We start from the raw sequence: 15,527 nt of genomic DNA, 5'->3' as shown, positions 1-15,527 counted from the left end.
GGGCATATCTGGCACTGGGGGCATAAAGTTTTGTCATGTGGCCACTCTCCTTGTGTCATATGACCACGCCCCTGACCACTCCCCTGATCACGCCCTTTTTTGTCGGGCGCGCCTTCGGCGCGCGCATGACGTTGGCTCTTTGGCCTGACCGGTTGGCCACCCCTGTCCTAGTATAATTGCGGGGTGAGGCGGCACTCCAGCTATGAATAAAATACTGAAAGTCGAAACTTGGTAGACAACATTTCAGCACCTTTTATGTGGTCACCTAAGTTTACCACACCATATACCCTTATACAATTCATGCAACACAATAGTAACCCCGGTACTTATATGTTAGTTGGGTGCCCACTATAGTTAGTATGCTCATACCCCCACTATCCATGTCGGCATGGAGTTGATTTTATATAGTGTGGCGAGCGCAGCGTTCCACCGAGCCCGAAGCGTGGCGAGCCCCGCAAGGGGACACGGAAAACTAAGCAAATAGCTTAGTGGGCGCCCAACTAACATATAAGTACCGTAACCCCCTTATACTGTACTTGCTTCTTACACATTATACCACATGGAATTAACCAAAATTCACACCGATTGAGCCAAAATTCACACTATGGCACACAGATTAAGGCAAAATTCTCATTTTGCTACATGGCTTGAGGCTTGAGCCAAAATACACACTATACCAGGCATGCCCAAACAGTGGCCCTCCAGCTATTGTGAAACTACACATCCCAGCATGCCTTGACATCGTTTTAGCATTCCCTAATAGCAAAACTGTGGCAATGCATGATGAGACAGCTGGAGGGCCATAGTTTGGACATGCCTGCACTATACCAAACAGATTGAGCAATGATGCACAATATGCTTCATAAATAGGGGCATTGCGTGCCAAAGACGCGCATTAAAAATGTACACCATAATGCCCATTACATGTTAAGCCTCACACCATAATCTCCATTATGTATTATGCCAAACACCATAATGTCTATTAAAAATTATGCTACATAAGTGTTGCTTACCTACATGTTCATTGCCAGGGGTTCCATGCCATGCTCATTGCCAGGGGTTCCATGCTCATTGCCATGTGGGATTACATGCTCATTGCCAAGGGGGAATACATGCTCGCGGTAACTGGGGGACAGCACCGACGGGAAGAAATGACAGCCATTGACTGCAGAGAGCAGGGGGCTGTCTGGCTGTATTCAGAGCACTGCATGTCCCGGCTATTTAAAATAATACCCCTTTCACACCAGAAAATGCAGGGACTTACCCGGACTGGCCCCTTTTACACCAGCCTAGTCTCTGCATTTTCTGGTGTGAGGGTGAGATAAAACCACCCCGCCCCCCTTTAAACAACCAGCTATATCTTCAGAACCAACTGACCCATTTACATATAGGCTTCAAATTATTTTGGTCCCGTGAAAATGGGCCGTTTGGTTCCAGAGAAATCTGTCTTCAAACAACATGAAAAGCCAGCAATGAAAAAAAAATTGGTTTACCCGCAATATCTCTAGAACCAATGAACCCATATGGACCAGGTATCAGATTAAAGGCCCAGCGATTTGGGTTCGACTGAGATCAACCTCGAGCTTCTGTGATGCCAGAGGGGGAACTGGCAGCCGTTGGAACTGGGTGGAGGTCGGAGTTAGCGGGTCCCATGTTATTCTATGGGGAAAACTTTCCAGGTTTGCCTGGCGGTATCTCCGGTTCCCGAGGGCTAGCGACACGGGGCTGGGCTCATTGGAAAGCCTAAGCTACTAAATACTATTTGGAGAGTGGGCCTGGAGCTGTAGCTCCATCAGGCCCATTGTTAATCCGGCCCTGACTGGCTTCACTGTGACTGGCAGTGACTTCCTATTGGAAGTCTGACCTGCCAGTCCCTCAAGGCAGTCCCATTGGGAGGTGTTCCCGGGATGCCTCTCTATACCCATCTGCGGGGACGCCCCCAAAACGGATTCTGTGCATCCACAGTACCGTGGACGATACTGAGCATGCGCTGGACCGGGGACACTGGCAGCCCCCCTCCTCCGCAAAGGTAAGAGCCGCCACTGAAAGTAAAACATACTGTAGCGTACATACAGTAGGTAGTGCAAAACACAGCACAGGGGTACAGTAGTACACAGCACACAAAGGTAGTGTAATACACAGCACAGAGGTACAGTAATACACAGCACACAAGTACAGTAATACACAGCACAAAGATACAGTAATACACAACACAGAGGTACAGTCATACACAGCACACAGAGGTAGTGTAATACACAGCACAGAGGTAGAGTAATACACAGCTCAGAGGTACAGTAATACACAGCACACAAGTACGGTAATACACAGCACAGAGGTACTGTAATACACAGCACACAAGTACGGTAATACACAACACAGAGGTACTGTAATACACAGCATACATGGGTAGTGCAATACACAGCACAGAGGTACATAGTTACATAGTAGGTAAGGCTGAAAAAAGACTTGCGTCCATCTAGTTCAACCTGGTATAGATATCCATTGCTGATTTGGTAGGTTCTGATATTTTACAGACAAATTATATTTCTTATTTGTACCCATGGATGTTTTTCTCCAGTAAATGTTTGTCCAACTTTGCCTTGAACGCATTTAATGAGCCAGCCGTTCCCACCTCTCTGGGAAGAGAGTTCCAGAGTTTGACTGTTCTGACCAAAAATAAATTCTTTCTACTAGCTGAATGAAATTTTTTTTTCTTCTAATCTATACTCATGCCCTCGTGTCCTAGATTCCTTTCTAGTAGAAAAGAGGGTGTGTGACAGTTCCTTATATTGGCCCTTGATATACTTGAACATGTTGAGCATGTCCCCCCTTAAACGTCTGTTTTCTAATGTAAATAGTCCCAAATTGCTTAATCTCTCCCCGTAGCTTAAATTCTCCATTCCCCTAATAAGCTTTGTTGCTCGCCTTTGGACTTTTTCTAATTCTATGATGTCCTTTTTATAGTGTGGGGCCCAGAACTGCACTCCGTACTCGAGGTTAAGTCTCACCAATGCTTTATACAGTGGCATAATTACCCTTGAGTCCCTAGTTTCCATTCCCCTCTTAATACATGCCAGAATTTGGTTGGCCTTTTTTGTAGCTACATTACAATGGGCACTACATCCCAGTTTGCTGTCTATTTGGACTCCTAGATCCTTTTCAAGTATGGAATTACCCAGTTCCTCTCCGCTAAGGTTGTAACTTGCACACTGGTTGTGTCTCCCAAGGTGCATAACCTTACATTTATCTACATTGAACCTCATCTTCCATTTTTTTGCCCACTCATCTAGAATTGCAAGATCATTTTGAAGCATGGTGACATCTTCTGATGATTTGATGACTTTGCTAAGTTTTGTATCGTCCGTAAAGATGGATACATTGCTGAGTAACCCTATCCCAATATCGGTAATAAAAATGGCCCAAAACCGAACCCTGGGGCACTCCACTTAGTACCGGTATCATATCTGATACGGCACCATTCACAACCACTCTTTGTTCTCTATTACATAACTAATTCCCTACCCATCTGCAGATATTTTCACCCAATCCTAGGTTCTTCATTTTATTAATCAATCTCTTGTGTGGGACAGTATCAAATGCTTTAGCGAAATCTAGGAAAATCACATCTACAGCATTTCCATTATCGAGGTTTTTGCTAACCTCTTCATAGAACCCTAGTAGATTAGTTTGGCATGAACGATTTTTCACGAACCCAAGTTGGTTAGTACTGAGTAGACGGTGATGATCTAAATATTCCTTGATACCATCCCTTAAAAATCCTTCAAATAGTTTACCCACAATTGATGTTAAACTAACAGGTCTGTAATTAGCGGGATCTTCCTTTTTTCCTTTTTTGAATATTGGCACTACCTCTGCTATTCTCCAATCTTTTGGTACTATACCTGACGATAGTGACTTGCTAAAGATATAATGTAGGGGGGTAGCTAGTTCATCCCTTAATTCCATTAATACCCTCGGATGAATCCCATCTGGCCCTGGTGATTTATTTGTTTTGAGTTTGCTTAGCCTCAGTATTATTTCCTTCGGCGTGAAATCCACAATGAGATCTGGCTTATTTGTCCCATTTGTGGTAAATGTTCGTTCCACAGTCTGCTCTCCCTTAGTAAATACTGATGAGAAGAACTTATTTAACAGTTTTGCTTTTCCCTTGTCCTCAGTAACACTTTTTCCACTAGTCATCAGTTAAGTTAGCCTATGTTTTCCTTAATTAAACGTTTACTATTTATGTATTTAAAAAACTTCTTTGGGTTGGTTTTGCTTTCAGTGGCTATGCACTCTTCATATAATATTTTAGCTGCTTTGATTATCCCTTTACAAGTTTTGTTTGATTCTTTGTATTTTGCGAACGCCTCCTCATTCAAGTTATTTTTATAGAATTTAAAGGCTCTGGTTTTATTGTTGATAGCTGACCTTACTAGTACAATCTGCATAAGATCCAGATGCGATTACAATTTAGACTATCTGCATACAATTTACACTATCTGCATTCAATTTAGACTATATAGTGCAGATCTGCACTATATAGACAGGGCAGCCAAGACTTTCTGGTTAAGATATGGGAGCGCGCATCTTGAACGCATCTGGTTCGCTTGGGATAAAACCCATACAATCTGCATGAGATCCAGATAAGATTTTGACTATATAGTCAAAATCTTATCTGGATCTTATGCAGATTGTATCAGTGTGTACACAGCTCAGAGGTACAGTAATACACAGCACACAAGTACGGTAATACACAACACAGAGGTACTGTAATACACAGCATACATGGGTAGTGCAATACACAGCACAGAGGTACAGTAAAAAACAGCACACATGGGTAGTGTATTACACAGCACAGAGTTACAGTAATACACAACACAAAAAGGTAGTGTAAAACACAGCACAGAGGTACATTAATACACAGCACACAAAAGGTAGTGTAATACACAGCACAGAGTTACAGTAATACACAGCACAAAAAGGTAGTGTAAAACACAGCACAAAGGTGTGTGAGATCAGTTGCAATATGACATTAGAAGGGTGCCGGACAGCTCCCCGACAGTCGGGATTCCGACAGTCATTCCTCTGACGTCGGAATCCCGACTGCTCCCTCGTGAGGGAGAATAAAATAGGTGGCGAGTGCAGCGAACCTGCAAGGGGGTTCATTGCGCTCCCCACGCTGTGCAGTCAGGATTCAGACGTCAGACTAATGACTGTTGGAATCCCGACCGTCAGGTTTGTATACCACACCCCATTAGAATCGGGCCCTTTAGTGTAATACAAAGAACAGATGTACAGTGATAGTGTAATACACAGCACACATTGGTAGTGTAATACACAGCACACATAGGTAGTGTAATACACAGTACAAAGGTACAGTGAAACACAGCACATAGAGGTAGTGTAATACACAGCACACATAAGGAGTGTAATACACAGCACACAGATACAGTAATACACAGCACACATGTGTAGTGTAATACACAGCACACATAGGTAGTGTAATACACAGTACAAAGGTACAGTGAAACACAGCACATATAGGTAGTGTAATACACAGCACACATAAGGAGTGTAATACACAGCACACATATACAGTAATACACAGCACACATGTGTAGTGTAATACACAGCACACATGTAGTGTAAGGGATGCGGTCATTTGGTCTACAGCATGATGGTCGACAGTCATTAGGTCGACACCATTAGGTCGACATTGGGAAAAGGTCGACATGGGAAAAGGTCGACATGGGTCTAGGATGACATAGGAGAAGGTCGACATGGTTCTAGGTTGAAAGGTCATTAGTTCAACAGGTCGTTAGTTCGACAATGTCAAGGTCGACAGTCATAGGGTCGACATGGGGTTTTTCACAGTTTTTTTGAGCCGACGTGCTGACAGGTGGTATTTCATGCCCTACCATCCACTACGGAGTGGTGGGAGATTAAAATAGTGTGCCGAGCGTAGTGAGGCACCGTGCCCGACGCACAGCGAGCGCAGCGAGCGATGCGAGGGGATGCGGTGCACTTGAAACTGTGTCCATGTCGACTGTGTTGACATTCAGGCAAAAAACTGTGAAAAACCCCATGTCAACCTTTTGACTGTTGACATAGACATTGTCGAACTAATGACCTGTCGAACTAACGACCTGTCGAACTAATGACCTTTCGACCTAGAACCATGTTGACCTTTTCCCATGTTCACCTAGACCCATGTCGACCTTTTCCCATGACGACCTAATGGTGTCGACCTAATGACTGTCGACCATCATGCTGTAGACCAAATGATCCCAACCCGTAGTGTGATACTCAGTTACATCCGAAATGTGCCTGGCCCCATCACATCCAACTGGTGCAGGTGAAGTCCAGATTACCGATGAGGCTTTCAGGAATCCGGGGGTATTGTTTCCATTCCATGGCAATGGGAGATTCCACCTTGAACCAGGAGTCTCCCGAAGGATGCGGGAGGATAGGCAGTTATGTTTGTACAACACAATAAACCAGGATAATGCTCTAGTTTTGAAAACATTGATTTACTTTTTATTTTGTGACATAACTTTGTTGGACCATAAACCACATAAAAACAATTTAAAATAATATAAATCCTACTTCTTTTTTAAAGCATACCTGGGTATCAAAACTCACCATTTAGTTCTTGGAAGGCTGCTTTGTAAGCTTATGGGGCAGATGTACTAAGCCTTGGAGAGTAATAAAGTGGAAAGAGATAAACTACCAAGCAATTAGCTCCTGTCATTTTGAAAACACAGCCTTTAACATGGCAGTTAGGAGCTGATTGGTTGGTCCTTTACCTCTCTCTCTCTCTCTCTCTCCACTTTATCAAGGGTTCGTACATCTCCCCCCTGGTCTTTTACATGCATTCTCACATCAACAACTTGATATGAAAAGTAATGATACATATGACTATTATGCCGTCTTTGTTCCACCATCCAATCTTTCCATATAAACAAATCCTTTGGGGACACAGCTGTGTGACACTCTCATACATTCCTCAGGATAGCCCCCTCCTTTCTTCTCCCATCTTACAATCCACCACTCCCCCGCCTTGCTCTGTAATAACCGAAATGGCTCAGCATCTTGCCCCCAGGCTCTGACGGGTCCGGAGTATTCCAGGGAGATCTGATCAGGATTGGTGACACAAGAGATGAGTCTGCTATGGGTTCATTGTTGGTAGAATGGGTCCCTTGTTCTCTTGCTTCCTACAGAATTACTGGTCTAGAAATTATCTATTAACCCTGTTTGTCCCAGATCTTTATATAAAAAAGGACTTCCATAGACATGGTAGAATCACATTACCATTAATTACTACTTGTTCAACAGCCTACACTTTGCTCATTACTTCTTACAATATTATCATCTACCATCGTTACCGGGATATAAGGTCATGGATCCGTTGTACGTTCTGTAATGGCAAATCAGCATATGTAGGCATTCATTTCTCACAACATACTGTATATGAGTATTTACATATTTCCAAAATGTGGATTTAATTTGCCCTTTGTCTTTACATTTGTTTTGGGTCATTGGGGTCTGACTGTTCAGTAGTCTGAGACAATAACTACTTCCACATGTGTAACAGGTGCTGGTAATGTCACCCAGCTGCTTCCATCACTGACTAGTTCCAGATGTAAAACAGGTGCTGGTTCGTGCAATGTGTATAACAAGTGCTGCCATATGTATAACATACAGCAGAACTCAGATGTATGTCATGCACAGGACAGATGCTGGCAATGAGTTACAGATGCTTGATGGACCTCAGATGCCTAACTGCATGCAGGCGGCAAGAACATATTCTGATAACCACATGTGCAGCTATCTTTAAGGAACATTGGCCCTTATTCTGGTTCACTCGCAAAGGCAAATTCCTTCTTAAGTGGACAAAACCATGTGCATTGCAGGAGGGCAGATGTAACATGTGCAGATAGTTAGATTTGGATGAGTTATTTTGTTTCTGTGCAGTGAAAACACTGGCTGCTTAATTTTTACGCTGCAAAATAGATATCACCTTAAAGTAAAACCCCACCCAAATCTAATTCTCTCTGCTCAAGTTACATATGCCCCCCCCCCCCCTGTAGTGCACATGGTTTTGTCCATTTGAGAAGGAATTTGCCTTTGTGAGTGAACCAGAATAAGGGCCCTTATCACGAGACATTATAATATCCAGAGAATTTAATTAAAATTGCTATTGGGGGGGGGGGGGGGGGGGGGGGGGGGGGGGGGGGGGGGGTTATAAAATCAGGTTTAGTGATTCAATTGTGAGTTATGATGACAGCCAATCAGGTTCTACCTTACAATTTACAGGCTGTATTTCAAATATGACAGTTATGAACTGATTGGTTGGTAATTTATCACTCACAAGTTTAGTTCTCTGCAAGCTTTGATAAATGTGTGTATATATATATATATATATATATATATATATATGTGTGTGTGTATATAGCTAACTTTAATCTGTATTGTGTGAGACATTTTATTTCTCTTTAGATTATTCATGGACAATAACATAACCAAACATTTTATTAATTTACATTGTCAGAGACAGAAAATCTATTGACATTTGTAACATTATGATTATTTTGCATATAAACTATTTTAATGTTGCACCTATTTGCTCACTGTTAAAAAAACAAAAAATAGTTCAAGAATCATAACCTTCATATTCCTAGTCTTCTTTGCTATATATTTCTGGTTTTTAAATAATAGTTTTTATTTTACATTTTTCATATATCACATACAAAATAACAAAAAAAAGGCAAAAAGGTCAAAACAGAGACAAAACAGGGGGTAAGCAAAGGGAAAAGGGAATGACAGTCCAGGTTTTAAGGATAGCCGTACATGCACACCTCATTTATTTTATGCTCAAGCAAAGATATCGCAAAAAATTGAACTGTTAGCTTGCCTTGAGGACAGAGAAAGGAAAACATTGGTGTACATGATATATTATTATTATTATTATTATTATTATTACTACTACTACCAGTTATTTATATAGTGCACACATATTCCGCAGCGATTTACAGAGAATACAGTATTTGAACATTCACATCAGTCCCTGCACCAGAGCTTACAATCTATATTTCCTACCACATGTACACGCACACATATTCATTCTAGAGTTAATTTTTGTTAGGAGCCAAATATGCTACCAGTAAATTTTGGGATTGTGGGAGGAAACCGGAGTACCCAGAGGAAACCCACGCAAGCACGAGAACATACAAATTCCACACAGTTAGGGCCATGGTGGAAATTGAACCCATGACCTCAGTGCTGTGGCAGTATAGCAGTAATACTAACCATTACACCATCCATGCTGCCCATAATTTATATGATTAAATACTGGGATTAACATTTGAAGTTAAACAAATTACTAAATCTAATTTACTTCATTTATGTTTCCATTGCAAACTTTACCTATCTATCTGCTCTAGTAACCTACTGCACAAAGAGTCTATTTATGGATGCAATAAGATTTAGATTTGGTAAAATGTACTTTCTTAGGGATTACCAATTATTGCAGTTCACACTATAACGAACATGTCCGGTGCATATGATTTAGTTACAGAGATCCTTCAGTTCTATAGCAATTTTTCATCCAGTTTTTGTTTTTGCTATGTTCAGGAGTGAAAACAGTTACCACAAGTCCTGTGTAAATAGCCCCATGTGACTGAATGATCAGTAACATATCCTCAGATACAGAATAGTTTATGTGAAGAGGCCTTGCTGTGTCAGGAGCTACTTTCTGCCTCCAGCTGTATGATTAGTAATCAAAGGACAGAGAACATGTTATAGTAATTAGCCATGCTTGTAAAGTGAAGACGTATGCAGTAAATAGCAAACTAAGGCATCGTTCCCCTTTCTTTGATGCACTCGGATTACTAGCCTATGTTGTGACTGTCATTACACCTTCCAAAAGTAGTATCTCCCACTGCGGCATTTCCTCATACTGCTAAATTATATCAAGGATATGGGGTGAAATTTAATAGGATGAGAGATTCAGAAAGTGAGAGATTTGGTAAGGTAGTTTTTTTTTTTTTTTTTTAAGCGGCAATCATTTACACTTCAAAACCAGATTGATTTTGCAGTATAAATGATTGCCGCTTTTAAAAAAAATGGAGATTTCTTACCAAATCTCTCACTTTCTGAATATCTCATCCTATTAATTTTCACCCTTGATGTCAAAAAGCAACTACAAAGTTACACATTAGAATGCTTCTCTGCTTTTGAGCTGTAGTACCAGACCAAGAGATGTTGTCATCTTTCTGGAAAGGTGGATGTGGTTGTATCTTGATCAATTCCAGTTTGGTCAAGACTTGAATAACTCCCCTTCAACAAAATCTGCACTGGCTTCCATTCCCCTACAGAATCCTCTTCAAACACCTCACACTCACATACAGGGCCATCTCTAATTCCATTGCTCCATATATCTCTAACCTCATCTCCATTCATACACCCTCCCGCCCTCTACGGTCAGCTGACGACTGTCGTCTCTCCTCCACCCTGATCACTGCTTCCCATGCTAGAGTACAGGACTTTGCCCGTGCTGCACCCCTTCAGTGGAACGCACTCCCTCGCTCCATTAGACTCTCCCCGACCTTGCAAAGCTTCAAACGGGCACTGAAAACTCACCTTTTCATCAAAGCGTACCCTTCCACTGCATAACCCAGATGGTTCTCCGACCCCTTGCCTGCTTACATCCTGCTATCTAACCACCACCCCCTCGCTTGCACCTCTTGTAATCTGTCTGTCTCCCCTTCCTACTAGATTGTAAGCTCCTCCGAGTAGGGCCCTCTTCCCTCCTGTTGCCAAAGCCCACTTCTCTTCACATTTCACTCACTGCTCTCCTTTACTCCAACACCCAGTGACCATCTTCATACTCATCTCCATCATTGGCCTCAAGCCTCTAGTTGTATGTTAATTGGGTCCTCACTACTTACATTTAAGCTGTAATGTGTATTGAACTGTGGTGCTCTTTTATTTGTACTGTATTTTTGTTATTTATTCAATGTTATGCCAAGTTTTGTCTCCCTGTATTGTTCCTTTGTACGGCGCTGCGAAACACTTGTGGTGCCTTATAAATAAAATTATAATAATAATAATAATAATAACTCCACGTAACACCATTATACACAGATCTTGCCATTAGTAGCAGCGACTTGTAACTGCGACAAAGGTTCCATTTTTAAGATGCCTTTGAAGCTGTAGCTCTGCAATTAACAATTCATTTAGACTTTTTCTGATGAATACTTTTCCTTAAATAAAATTCTGATCTCCTCAGAACCCTCAAAATGTTTCTTGACATGAAAAAGAACAGTGGTGGAATACAGGTTAGCCTAGTTTCCAAAACTCTGTCTTTATAGTCCAGGAGTTAAGGATATCCATGCTTGAGCACAGGTGACTTAATTAGTTCCTCAGTCAATTTGATTTACCCATGAGAATCCATTAAACCTGGACTGCAATGGTGGAGGTTGTTAAATATTGAGTTTGGGCAATATAAACTTTAGAACTGTGTGCAAACTGAATTTAACCCCCCAAAACAAGGAGATATTCTCCTTATACTCTGCATCTGCTATCAAGGAAGGGTAAATAAGGCCTTCATTAACATAACGTGAATATGCAAGACTATTAATATATATGGGCTGTTTAGAGGCCAACATGATGATCATCTTCCTACCTATATTTCTGTCTGTTATAACCATACTTGCCTACCTGACTCTCTCCATGCGGGAGAAAATGCTCTGTTCCTGGACATCCCTGGTCATGTATGATTGCCATCACCTGTGGGGAGCTAGGTAAAGGTGTTTCACCACAGGTGATGGCAATCATACATTACCAGGGGTGTCCAGAAACAGAGCATTTTCTCCCGCATGGAGAGGGTCAGGTAGGCAAGTATGGTTATAACCCAGCTTTATTTTATCACTGACATTTTCAATTGTTAAGCGCAACCGCAACGGAATATGTTGCGCTATGTAAGAAACTCTTAATAAATACTAACTAATCAGTCAGACCTTTTAGAAGACAAAATAATACTTTTCTTAGTAGCTAACATAATATTAAATGGGCTGTACCTTCATTACATAATACAGATGGAAAAGAAAAACAGTGATTTCTGTCTACTCGTCCTCCCTGAAGATAACTGCACGTGACACATTGGGGCGAGATGAGGCTGTACATGGAAGGGACAGGGTTAATGGCAGGTGCACACAGGAGGGAGCTATGTCCTGTCCCATCCAGGATTATACCTTTGATCACAGACTGGATTTAATGGGACAAGATTACATACTGTCATCAGCAGGAGAGATACTGCAGAGGAATTCTAGAGGAAGGTGGATTATATAGTAGTTACAGTACTCCTTTGCTTGTGGCCTTATATTTCTGCTAAACTGTAGAGGAGAACTCAGATACACCTGTGACATGTCCAAGATGTGTGCCACTTTCAAATATTAGCCTTTCCATTAAATATAAAATTGCACTTGATGATTATAACTGATTACACTTTGTGATTATTATAACTGACGTTCCTTGATGTAAATGGCTTTAGCAAATTTTAATAAACCAAGTCTGTAGAAACGTTAAACTGTTTGTTTATCCATTCTCCTTATGGGCCTGAGCTGGGGGTAAGGCACATTGTTGTGCTGTGCAACTTGGAAATACCATGTTGCATTGTAGGGGGGGAGGTAGCCAATATGTATCCTTCATGCAAGAAAAAAAAAGTGTTTGCACTCCTTGTACTGCAACACAGGCAAAATGGTTACTTACTCTTTGTTGCTTTACTCCACTCAGAATCATTCTCTAGGTGTACAGATGACTAATTGAAACCCTTTATCTGAGCAACAGCCTGTCACATATTCGGCCTAGTAAGGAGATATTAAAGGTATCTATGCCTCACACCAAATACAACCCTACTGCTAAAACAGTGATAAATGCAGAAACAAAAAGTATTAATCCTTGTATATGTGCACAGCAAAGCTCCTCCCATAGGGGTGACATGCAGGGTCTCTGGAAACGCTTAGGTTATAGGGCCCATCTCTGATTTCCTGAATAATGAGAGGACCAACCAGGTCCTCTTGCAGAAAGAGGACTATTTTCAACCATCCCACCCCTACCACCTTGTTACTCTAGAAATGAAGGAAGCCATGTCACCTGTCTCAGCCTTTAAGAGTCCAAAAAAGGACCAATTCCAAAGTTGAATATGGAGAACGTCCACCTTTTCATAAATTGAATATGTGACTTTTACTGTAAAGGGATACATCCAATGAATACACCAAACACAAGAGGAATTAATGATGCTTCCCATAATATCCAGGTGATAAGCAGTTGGTCTCTATCCCAGTCTTCTCCATTATTCAGGATTATTCCACTGGACAAACCATTCAAACTCCACAAAAATCCTAAAGGGTTGAACAGGATCTCCAAATCTGGCAAGTCGCTTACCCCACAAGACATATGGTATCTGCAGAGATGAAAGGAATGATCTCCCTCCAGATGCCCTATGCAGTGGGCCATTAGATGGTAGATGACCTGGCCCTGCAGGCAGATAGCTATGTTTCCCCCAAGCCTGCATCTTCTCACTGACAGCCCTCGGCAGAGCCCGAAAACTCTTTATAATAACCCGCTCTGTCCCCCTTTCATATCACATGATTTCGGTTCACCTGGAACGAACAAAGAGTGTACACACAAAGACAAGCCGAAAATCAAGAAAAAAAAAAAAAAAGACCCATGAGCCAGGCCTAGAAAGATATTCAGTGTTTTCAATCCCGGGGAGGGAGGAGAGGAAGAGGAGGGGGGCCTCTGTATCCCTTATCAAACTTTCATTGCTCCTTTTTTTTAAACACAAGAGTTATTGTGGAGAGTTTTTTAATGTCCCCTTTTTACTGTATGTAAGATTTCATTGTGCAGGCTTTCGGCCTAGCCTGGCTACGCCAATAAGACAGGACAATGGAAGGTCTATATGCGAGCGGCCTGCCCTCAGGACAAAAGCCTGCGTTGTCTCTGAGGGGGAGGGAAAAAAGCTCAGGTACATGAGGGGTGAGAATCACTGCAGAGCTGCTGAAAATCAAATTCGATGAAATTTACAAAATCGTCTAAGCAAAACCAGCAATTTTCATTGCGATGCCATTATGAGGTCTCGTTATGTATCCCAGCATGCTTGTGGTCAGTGATCTGCTCTGGCAGCTGCTCAGAGCCAGAATAGCTGTCAGTGTCGCACTTGCACATGAACACCTCAGCTAAAAGGATGCTAACTGTACTGAAAGGTGTCTCTGTCAATGGAAAACTAAACTGTCTTGAACATAAGCAGCTAATTTTATTGATCTTAACATATCATCTCTTAAAATACTTCAGTATGGTAAAACATTTCCCTTTAGATACAGTTTGGGAGCATTCTATTAGAAGATGTAAAACTGTGTTGTGGTTTTTTTTTTTTAATCCTGAGCTATTATGCCATTGTGCTGATGCCCTCCTGAAGCCCTAACCTTTGGGACAATGGTAATTTGTAGCCGTAAAAGAGTTAATGTTTCCGTGTGACTTTATAACTTTGCTCCCCTGGGAAGACAGTTGCCAGTTGCAGGGCTTTTCATTTCTAACAGAGGGGACCAACAATTGCACACTGTTCCAGCAGTTGCTCAGATGAGGACATGAGACCCTGAGGCTGTGCATGACATCCTCTGTCTGATTTCCACTCCTACGGAACATACCTTCACAGATGCCTCACACTGCATCTGCAGGGACAATGTATACTGTACAGGCCTGGTACTGTCTCTCCAAAACTGAGCACAGACATAGGTAACTAACTGTCAGTGCTGCTCTAACTCCTATGCTCCCTAATTCAGCAAAAGAAAGTCACACAGCTTCAAGTAAAGTAACAAGCCTACAAAAATGGTTTATGCAAACAGAAAAAGAAGTGAGGTGAACTGAAGTCAGGGTGAAGAAAGAGGTGACGAGACTAAGGAAAGCACGGTGAGGCGGACATAATACAATCAGGAAACATTGAGGCAGGTAGATAACACGAGTACAGATAAATAGTGAATGCATTGAAGCAGAGCATCCAAAAGTCTGGTCTGGTCTAGTCAAAAGGTTTTTCTGTATTTTTCACTTGCTCAAAAGTACAACTTTTTCTCCTATCCAGCCTTAAATGTAGGCACATGTGTGTGTTGTATACAGGTTTTTTTGTTTATATTACATGTTAAGTGTAGTGCCAAGTCAGAGAATAAAATCTGTGGATTAATGAATCAGGTCTGGATTAGAAGTGAATGAATGAGGTGTTGTAAGGCTGGAACTCAGGATTAGCTGTACAGCAGCTCAGGAGACGTGCAATGTGTGTGCTGCTGTGTGCTGGAAAGAAATGCAGTTGTGCATAGGTGTGCTTAGGTGCTGTGATTGAATAGTTAGGTGACACTGATTCCGAAGCTTTCGCAGAGCAAGCATATTCCCCTGTATGTGACTACTGGGGTGTTATCCAAGAGGTTTGTGGAGTGAAAGTCTGGATTAGCAGGTCTGTATTAGTGAGTCTG

This window comes from Crinia signifera, chromosome 8, assembly GCF_055691185.1.
Source record: "Crinia signifera chromosome 8, ASM5569118v1, whole genome shotgun sequence".
Taxonomy (NCBI): Eukaryota; Metazoa; Chordata; class Amphibia; order Anura; family Myobatrachidae; genus Crinia; species Crinia signifera.
Note: the sequence above shows the minus strand (reverse complement) of the source record.